The following is an 11,091-nucleotide window of genomic DNA, read 5'->3' as shown; positions in this document are numbered from 1 at the left end:
ATCAGCTTTATAGAGCGAATTGTTAAATTTTCAGTATGAGCATTTATTCTTTAGAAGTCAGCAAATCTACAAATGTGGCTAGATTTATTGGTTTGTTAGTCTAGGCTTAAGAAAGTGGCTGAGAAAATATTTATAATGCAAATTAATTTTAAAATACCCACTTTCTTTTTTCAGGGAGATAGTCAAATATTTATCAGAAAACTTTCTGATTGCATTGATAAGGAAAATGGGTATATGATACTGCATATACTATTAGACATTATTGATGTGATAGGAGATTTTACTAAATTTATTTTGCTCTTCCTTTTTATTCTTTGAAACAAGTGATGGCTTGCTAGATAAAGACTAAGGAGGGATATCTCCAAAAATGAAATTGATATAAAAATTTTAAATAGTAATGTTTTAAGTTATATCTCTTTCTTTTAGTTCAAACTGTTTATTTTAAAAATAAAAATTAGTCAAATTGAGATTAAGTAATATGTCCAAGAGCATAAGCATTAAATATCACAGTGGGGCCTGATTTCAAATCCAGTGTTCCTTTCTTTACACTAGACAGCTTCTTATAATCTAATCTTTTCTCTACTTCCTTTTCCTAGTCCCTTCGTCAACTTTATAACTAGAAGTCTAGAACACCACTCTGGTCTAATTAAGCATTATGCTTCTTAATAATAAACTCTGTGGTTCATACTCTCATACTCTCACCCAGGATTTCCACAGTGAACATCAGAATAACTTGTGTCAAAGTCTCTGTTTCCCTGTCCTCTTCCCCTCAAAAAGACTAATGCCCTTGGCTCTCATATAGGCATTCAGTCTAACATAAGACTGGGATGGATCTAGTTGCTCATTGATGTAAGAATATTGCAGATTGCAATCAATCCATCCCATCCATGCTTTCTCATCCTGTGTGGCTCTTGTTCATGTCTATCCTGGAGAATTAAAAAAGAAAGAAAGAAAGAAAATCCAATAAATCCAAAGTTACATAATTGCCAGTGTTTTTCCTTCCCCAGGTCAACTGATCATTTGTCTTATCACTCCACACATCTTCATTTAACAGTATATTAAACACTAGCTCTGACATCCTTTTAAGGTAAGCTTTTCATAGCATTGTCCCATCTTCTTAATTGCATTCTTCCTGAGACTGTCGATTCTTTTATTCTTTGTTCCACATTCATACTTGATCATTTTTTTGGACAATGGAGAATGGGAAAAAAATAAACTTAAAGGATTTGCTTAGGCTGCTATTTTCAAAGCCAAAGTGAAAACAAAAAGGAGTTGGAGAGGAATAGTTCCAATCTATTTGTTCAATCTTATTATTTCTTTTTATATATCCTACATCCTAGCTAGTCTGATTTACTAGCTATTCCCTAAAAAAAAAAAAAAAAAAAAAAAAAAAAAAAAAAAAAAAAAAAAAAACACTACATGCCATCTTTATGTATTTACATAGGCTATTCACATATTGCAATGCAGTCTGTCCTCATCACCATTCAAAATCCTTGTCATTTTTCAAGGTTATGCTTTGCTCCTCTCTTATAACCCCAGTGCTCTCTTGCCTCAAGTTACTTTGTTTTTTATTTTTTGTATATTTATACATCCCTTCTCCTTGTTGAATATAAACTCCTTGGTAACAGTAATTATTCCATGTTTCTCTTTGTATCTTAGGACATAGTACAATATCCTGTTTGTAGTGGGTGCCTAGTGATTGTTGAGTTGAATAGTGATGCTGGTAATTAAGAGTACTAAACAAGGAATAAAGAAAAGCTGGGTTCAAATCCCACTTGAACAGCTTACTATGTATGATCCTGAGGATCATCTGTAAAAGTAGGAACTTAGACTGAATGATCTCTAGGGTTCCTTCCACCTCAAATCTATGATGTTATGAATTGATAAAGCAGAACTGATAACATAATATTTCTGAAGTATTTAGCACAGAGCCTGGTAATTAACAAATGCTTGTTTCCTTTCTTTCTTTATGCCTAGATGATTAGGAAGATTACTTCCTGTTCTAAATCTATAATCTTATATTTTACATCTTAGCAAAGAAAACTAAAAAGGGCTCCTTAATAGGAAAATGCTTCATCCAAAGATAAGAATCTTTAAGGTGACAATCTGAGGCACTGTCATACTGAATTAGACAGAATTCTCAGTCATACCATCTGGGTACCCTTCCTATAGTAAGTAGTTCATGGGCTGCCTATAGCCAGAACTAACAGCTGTCCTGTGGAAATTATAGTCTCTGCAGACTTAATAAGAGCAGTTTTAAATATAAACAATTGTTAATTTTTCCATCTACATATATCACACTTTAAGATTATACCTCTTTTGTCACAAAATTAACAACTCATTCATCAACTAAGTCTGGATTCTGGAATATTTTGTAAGTGAGACTTCTATCTATCCTACATCTGTCATGTCATTGAAGTTACTGGACCAGTTGGAGACAACACATACAGCTGGCAGCAGAGAAACACACCTAAGAACAGATAGAAGATAAAAAGCTGGCGGAGGAAGCAGCTTCAAGGCATGTGACCCCTTCCCAGATTAAGTGGAGTACCAGCTACTGAGCCAACAAGGACTAGATTTAGCAGCATAACTGAATGATTCACCCAGCACGATGCTATAGCTAAAGGAAACTAGATGAGAGTTTTATCAAAAGAGAAAAAATTTTCAGGTCCTGTCAGCAATTGTACACATGTACAATTATACTTTAAGTTTGACTCCATCGAATTCATATGTATCTGTGGAACAGTTTGTATTGAGGAAATATTTTGTTCCAATTGTTTTTACTCTATCATGTTAGTAAATACCCTTGCTAAAAGCTAAGTAAGGCAGCTAGGTGGTACAATGATTAGAGCACTGAGATTGGAATCAGAAGACTCATCTTCAGGAATTCAAATTGTTGAGGTTCAAGAGGGACTCCAAAAATGTTAGGATTCCAGACCAGTGTTGCAAGATATCTCAAAGAAATTTTCAGATTCAGACCCATCTCCAAGTCAAGGGACAAAGTTTGTTATAATTATGATGTCAATTAAAGTGGACTAAATTCCAAAAGAAGTTAGCAAAGAGCTAGGAGCAAGAAGGTAAATTTAGAGGAAAAAAAGAAACCCTGTGTTTCATGTCATTGATATGCTAATTTTATGGCTTAGAGATAGAGTTATTTCTAAGGGCTAGACAACATCAAAATTTGGCCTCAGATTCTTACTAGCTGTGTGATTCTAGGCAAGTCACTTAATTCTATTTGCTTTGGTTTCTCATCTGTCAGATGAGCTGGAGAGAGAAATGGCAAGCCATCTCCATATCTTTGCCAAGAAAACTACAAATTGTGTCATAATGAATCAAACATCACTGGAAAACACATTACAACAACGCAAAGCTAATTTATCTATCGACTTAATGTTAAGGAAAAACTCACTGATGGAGCTCAAAAACTTATCTCTAGTTAGAAATTAGTCTATCCCTAAGATTATCCCTAAACTCCAGTATCACTGAATTGGCCTGCCTAAAGGCAGTTCCATAGAGTAGTGGACAGAGCAGGAGGCTTGTAATGAGGAAGATCTAAATTCAAGCCTTATACTTACTAGGTGAGTGTGAGCAAGTCATTTAACATTTTCTTCAACTGTACAATGAAGATAGCAATCATTTTGATTTGATTAGGATGTTTGATCAGATGGATAATATCTATAAAATGCCTAGGGTGGAATTTGGCACATAGGAGAACTTAATAAATGCTCATCCTTAGAATTCTGGATAGCAGCCGCCCTCCTGGGACTTACTTCAGAAGGATAAGTACAAGTTTGGGAGAATATGGTGGTTCTCATCTGCTCTGATTTTTTGTGGGAGGTAGTTGGTGAGTTTAGGACTAACCAAACCTGAATGAATTGGGTCTTTTTAATCTCATCTGTACCCAAATCCTAACTCTATGGATGGGGCCAAACTAAACCACAAAACCACCACCACCACAACAACAACAAAACATAATTTCAGTGTCCTGATCAGGGAATGCTGGGTAGGTGAGGGAACAGAATGGCAACAGTTGTAAAGAGCAATTGTTCAAATGGAGCAAATGTGCTGTGAAATCGGTCCTTGGAAATCATCTGGAGTTCATCTTGAAGAAATCCAAAAACAATAACCCTCCCTCCTTCAGCAGTGCTCCAAAGGGGAACCTCTATATCTCCCCTCAGTAAGAGCCCGGAAAACAGCAGCAGGAGAGAGGTCCCAGGGTCTCATTGACTCTGCCCTTGTTTATTTACAAACCGGCTTTCATTTCCCACCTCCACGTATCCCTCCCAGATGTCAGCCTTGTTTGCTGAACAAGCTGAAAGTATCCATCACTCTCCTCACAGCTGCTGTCATAGCAGGCAGCCGGCGGCAAATCAAATGGAAAGACAATTAAGTCCACTCCTAAATCCGGGAGAACTTGGGCCTGGTTCCAGGCTCAAACTGGGCTCTGGAGCCTATGTACCTCTCCCAAATAAGCTACTGCTTGTGCTGCATGGGTGGGAGACCTAAAGAAACCCCTCAGTGAACTTATGATTTATCATCTTTGCTACATAACACTAGAGAGGGAGGAAATGGGAGAGGGAACGATAAAAGAATGAGACATGATAGTAAAGAGAAAGATCATTGGCCATCAGCTCTGCAAACTTCCAGGAAAAGCTTGGTCCACTATATTCAGATCTTGTTCTTTTCCACCAGCCCTAGAAGCAGCAGCAGGAGAGCAGCTGATCTCTTCCTCAAGAACTCCAGAGGCTTCCCCAATCCTCAGAGGCAGCTCTGCTATCACATAAAGGGTAATTACGGTAATTGCTCCTACAGATGCTGTTTGGAGCTCATGAGTAATTCGGAGATTAGTTGCTATGTGACTAGTGGCGGGGCAGGGGGGGGGGGGGGGGAGGATAGGGGTGGTGGTGATAGGGGCAATATGGGGCCCAGAAGGAATGGGGAACTTAATCAAGAAGTCTCCTAACCTCATTTCTGACCTTCACACTCTCTCTTGGTGTCTGATAAATCACTTGACCTCTCTCCATAGTTTGGTACTGCCCTAGAAAAGGAGTGGTGGTGGGATAGAATTGGGGGATAGATGGGGAAGGGTGTGGTGTAATAGGATTGAGTGGGCTAATATTTGTAAACTGCTTTGCAAAAGCAACCATTAATGGATATCTCAATAGCCCTCTTCTCCCCTCGGCTCTGAAGTAGCCTAATAATCCAACAGAAGACAGCCAGATTCCATACTTTCCGCTCTGGGGCCTATTTTGGCCCTAGGCACTATCATTAGTGTGGCTTTAAGTACAATGCTGTGGGGACTTGAAGTGATTATGGGGTGCAAGTACTGGCATACTAGTACTGTATCATCACGCGTGGCCACAGGGCAATCATAGGATTGTGCTGTACCAGAGGTCGGCAACCTTTGCGAAGCAGAATGCCAAATTTTCTCATTCTAATTTAAGTTTTTGCATGCCAGCAATGCATCTCTGCTTACTCTTCCTTTCCCCCACCTCCATTTTCCATGTCTAGAAAGGCCCAGAAACTGAAATATAATTTGCATTGTACATGTGTAGTCAGAAAGACTTGGGTGGGAACCTTTGGGGAAAAAAAATAACTGGAACCTTTTGGGGAACTATAATTTCGGAAATAGAAAAAGAAATTGTGAAAGTAGAAGAAATTTCCAGAAATAGAAAGGAACTGCTAAATTCTTTAGTCTTCTTGTATGGCATAGACTTTGCCTCAGAATTTATAACTCTGGGTCCCAGCTTCTTCACCTGTAAAAAGATGTGACTAGATTTTATTATTCAGTCATTTTTCAGTTGTGTCTTCATAAGTCCCTATTAAGTAAGAGCTATTGGGGTTCCCATTTTTCAGCTGAGGAAATAGGCAGAGAGATTAAATTACTTTACTCAGGATAATTGTGTCTGATGAATTTAGGTCTTCCTGACCCCAGGCCTAGAGCTCTATTCACTGTGGCCATATCAAGAGTCTCTGCATACCCCTTCCCTGAGGCAGGTATGACAAAAGATTTCATTGGAGCTCCCACTTGTTTTTTTGTTTGTTTGTTTGTTTTTGTTTTTGTTTTTAATTAATTAATTTATTTATTTAATAGCCTTTTATTTACAGGTTATATGTATGGGTAACTTTACAGCATTGACAATTGCCAAACCTTTTGTTCCAATTTTTCCCCTCTTACCCCCCACCCCCTCCCCCAGATGGCAGGATGACCAGTAGATGTTAAATATATTAAAATATAAATTAGATACACAATAAGTATACATGACCAAACCGTTATTTTGCTGTACAAATAGAATCAGACTCTGAAATATTGTACAATTAGCTTGTGAAGGAAATCAAAAATGCAGGTGGGCATAAATATAGGGATTGGGAATTCAATGTAATGGTTTTTAGTCATCTCCCAGAGTTCTTTCGCTGGGCGTAGCTGGTTCAGTTCATTACTGCTCCATTGGAAATGATTTGGTTGATCTCATTGCTGAGAATGGCCAGGTCCATCAGAATTGGTCATCATCTAGTATTATTGTTGAAGTATATAATGATCTCTTGGCCCTGCTCGTTTCACTCAGCATCAGTTCATGTAAGTCTTTCCAGGCCTTTCTGCAACCATCCTATTGGTCATTTCTAACAGAACAATAATATTCCATAATATTCATATACCACAATTTATTCAGCCATTCTCCAACTGATGGGCATCCACTCAGTATCCAGTTTCTAGCCACTACAAAAAGGGGAGCTCCCAGTTGTTAAGGGGGTTTCAGAATGGGAAAGACTGAATGATTTTTCTCCTTCTTTGAACTCTCATAAGATCTCTACTTATCCATACCTAACATTGCAGATTCAAAACCTGGCTCTGCTACTTGCTACCCATAAATACATGGGCAAATTCTCTGAGTGAGTCTTGCATTCCAGGCTCCCACATATGTGCTTATTATTTGAAAGCTAAGAAACATCTTTTCTCTCTTTATCCAGCAAAGACCTATTCCTTGTTTGTCTTAGACATCATGCTTCCTCCACATAGCTGATAATTTTCCCTAAGTGTCTAGTTGGTGTAGTGGATTAAGTGTTGGACCAGGAGTCAGAAAGAGCTGATTTAAAATTCACCCTTAGACTGATTTATTAATTTAGATTTACTAGCTTAATCTCAGTCTACCTCATTTTTCTCATCTATAAAATAAGGATAATAATAGCACCTACCTCTCAGGGTAATAAGATTTGTAAAGCGATCCTTAGAATGCTAACTATTCTTATAATTTTTTTAAAAATCCCCTTATTTCTGGGGGCCTTGTGAGTCCTAGTTTCTACATCTGCAAATTACAACTCAAAAATCACACTCTACCTCATGAAACTATTGTGAGGAAAGTACTTTAAAAACTTTAAAACACTATATAAGTGTGGATTATTATAAATAGAAAAAGCACCATATAAATATTAGCCATTTATGACTGCTCATTTGGCAATGTGTGATATATCTTTGCATTACCATTTAATTTGTCAAGCATATATGTTTTGTCTGCACCTAGATTGGAAACTCTGTGGGTTGTGTCTTTTCCTTCTTTATCCTTCTCAGCACCTATGCTCACAGTAAATCCTGAATGAATTCAGGACTATCAGGGGTGATAGTGATGGGTGCAGCATGAATTCATATCACTGGAAGACTAATCATCAGGAGCATTTCCTGTCCCAAAGCAGAGGCAGCCCCTGAAACATGGGTCTGAAATGTTGTTCAGTGCCTAGAAATCTGACAACTGAGCAGCAGCCAGGAAATTTTATAGGAGACAGTGAAAATGCATCCTGCGTGTCTGGCCCTGTTAAGTTAGTTCTGGCTCTGACTTCACCCCTGCCTGCTGCTAGTTAGATCAGAGAGCAAGGGGAAGGTGTCGCTTTTGGAAAAAGACATCTCAACATCTACACTGGCCAAAAAATTAGTGCCATAGCAACTGGCCAAATAAAGAGGGGGAAAAAAATGGTTTTAATTTAGGGAGGGAGAGCTCAAGCCAACCCTAGAATTGAGGGATCCCAGGGGCAGTATTTGGCAAGGGTGCAGACATCTTGATGAGGTTTTTGGAGTTCCCATTTTCTTGAAGACACTGGGGAAGGGAAAAAGCAGCAATACCTTCTCCTGGGGGGGGGGGGGGGGGAAACTTCTTAAAGCACATGTCTACTTTCTATCCTGGAAAACAGGGAAGGTTCCTGGTTAGGGAGTGAGCATATATGGAACCTTCAGCTGCCAGGGTAGTGGTTCCCTGCTGTTTTCATCTTAAATCAGTTGTAATAGTACCTGTTGTAAATATCCTTCAGGGTGGAGGGAAATTTTATTGCCAGGAAGAGAAACCTCGGGAAGCCAGTATTTCTTTTTTCTCTTTCTATTTTTCTCTCTCCCTTTCTTTCTTTCCTTTTCTTTCTTTCTTCTTTCTTTCTCTTTGTCCCTTTCTTCCTTCCTTCTTTCTTTCTTAACTTTTTTCTTTCTTTCTGTGTCCTTCCCTTTGTGTCTGTTTTTATCTCATTATGTTTCTGTCTCTACATGTCTCAATATCTGTGTGTATGCCTCTGCCTAATTCTGTCTCTGTTTCAGATTCTCAAATAATGATTCATGTTTTGTTGTTAACTCAAGGTGGGGTGGCTGAAAGAGTCCCATTAGACATATTGAAAACCAGTTAAGTGCATTTGTCCAGCATCATGACTCAGAATTAAAATTGTACATTATGGTCCTATTATTTCCACAACTAATTAGAAGACAAACAAAATAAAAAGAATATAATTCCTTGTACTAAATTAAATGAACCTATGTAGACAGATAAGTCAAAGGTGTGAAGAAAGAGTAAATCTCTGTCCAAAGAAGTATGTGTTTTGAACATATTTTGTTGCCAATTCTTTGCTAGATATACATGCACACATAAATACATGTGTGTATAAATTATGTATGTAAAATATATTTCTTGGGTTTTTTAAGTTCTTTGTGGGATTATAACTGCAGTAGGAGTGCTGATTAAAAGATATGAAGTATTAATAATAATAGCTGACATTCATATAGCGTTTACTATGTGCCAGACATTATACTAAACACTTTACAGTTTGACCATTTGAGGATCATTTGATCCTCACAATAACCTTAGGAGGTAAGTGATATTATTATTCCCATTTTATCCCTTGTCTCTTGATAAAACAGAAGTGGACACCTCATCCCCTTCTCCAAATTCTTTCTTTAGCCTTTTATGGTCTACTACTTCCTTAGGCTGAGGTTTCCAAAAACATTGGTGAAAGCTGGGAAATGTAGAATACATGTGCATTGATTTCATTCAGACTTTTATATTTTTTTTTTAAAAAGCTTTATTGATATCTTTTGTTTTTATATCACACTCATTTCAGCATACACTGCTCTCCAACTACAGAAACAAATTCTTCCTCATACTAAAGAAAAACAACCTAAAATAATTGATAGAGTGATGAGATGAAACCATTTGTTAGTATCTATGACATTCTGCTTTCCTAGTGTGTATCCCTGTTAAAAGATAGACTATATATTTTATTATTATTGTTATATATTATCTCTATATATTCTAATATGTAATATAATATATAATATAAATTTAATATATATTAATATAAACATAATATATGATAATATAATATATAATATTATGGATTACATGTCTTATTATATCTATGTTACCTATGTCTATTATATTATACATAATACGATAGTATAATAATATAATGTATAATAATGTTATTATTATAAGCTATATGGTTTTTTAGAATTCATTTCCACTTTGAGTAATTTTTTTCCATCTATTTTATTGTTGTAGTCATTTTGTACATTGTTCTGATTCTCTCATTTCAGTCTCTACCTTTCGGAATCCTCATATTTATCATTACTTATGACAAATGGCATTTGCCAGTTCCCCAAATGGTAGGCATGTATTTTGTTACCAGTTCTTTGTTACAAATCTATCTATCTGATCTTTTTGACTTCTTATTTTTTTTACTTCCTAAAGTCTATATAGGATTCTAGATTCAAAGATATTAAAATTAATAAAGATAGCTAAGATTTATACAATGCTTACTATGTGTTAATTATTGTTCTAAGCACATTCCAATTATTTATTTGATCCTCATAACAATCCTGGGAAGTAAGTACTATTATTATTCCTATTTTACATATGAGGAAACTGAGGCAAACAGAGGTTAAGTGACTAATCATTTTTATCACATAATTTCCATTTTTTTTTCAGAAGAGTTGGATCAGTTCATAAGCCCAGCAATATTGTGCTTGTTTTGACAACACTGACGTTTTGGGGGCATTTTTGAAAATTTGCATTAAGTAAGGGTTATTTTAATATGCATTTCTCTTTTATTAGGGCCTTGAAGCATATTTTCATATGGTTGGCAATACCTTGTGATTCTTTTGAAAACTGTTTGTTTAAATCTTTTGACCAATGACTCAAAATATTTCCAGGAAAACACCCAGAATGATCCTGGTATAAGTGTAACAGCCACAATTATGGGAAAGGTCATGAATTTGTAACCACCGGCTAAGCTGGCTCATATAGTCATAAAATCATAGGACCAAAGATTTAAAGCCAGAAGCAATATTAGAGACCATTGAGTCTAGCTTCCTCATTTTACAGATAAGGAAACTCAGGCCAGAAAGATTAATTCCCATACCCAAGGTCACACCATCAGTAAGTATCTGCAACAGGATTTTAACCTAGGCCTTTCTGACTCTCTCTAGTTCTCTATCCACTATACAATACTGTCTCTCATGTCATCTTTTCCATTTCCAGGGTTTCTGTGTCTGAATAAACATTTCCTAAGGTCCCTCCCAGTTCTAATATTTAGAGATTCTATGATGCTGTGTCAAGAAGTAATAAGGACACTTTAATAAGATGAAGTAACTGTAATTCTGACCAAATAAAATATAGAAGTAATAAATACTGAAACCATGTAATAAAAAAGGCATTGCAGGATTAATTTGCAAGTTATCTAAAAAAAGGGAAAGATTCCTCCCAAATGATCCATCAATCCACATTATGGTTCTTCCATTTCTATCTTTATGAGAATAGTCTATTTACATTCTTGGTAAAAATAAGA

The sequence above is a fragment of the Sarcophilus harrisii genome, chromosome 2, assembly GCF_902635505.1.
Source record: "Sarcophilus harrisii chromosome 2, mSarHar1.11, whole genome shotgun sequence".
Taxonomy (NCBI): domain Eukaryota; kingdom Metazoa; phylum Chordata; class Mammalia; order Dasyuromorphia; family Dasyuridae; genus Sarcophilus; species Sarcophilus harrisii.
The sequence above is the reverse complement of the archived record's forward strand: the minus strand, read 5'-3'. Positions refer to the sequence as shown.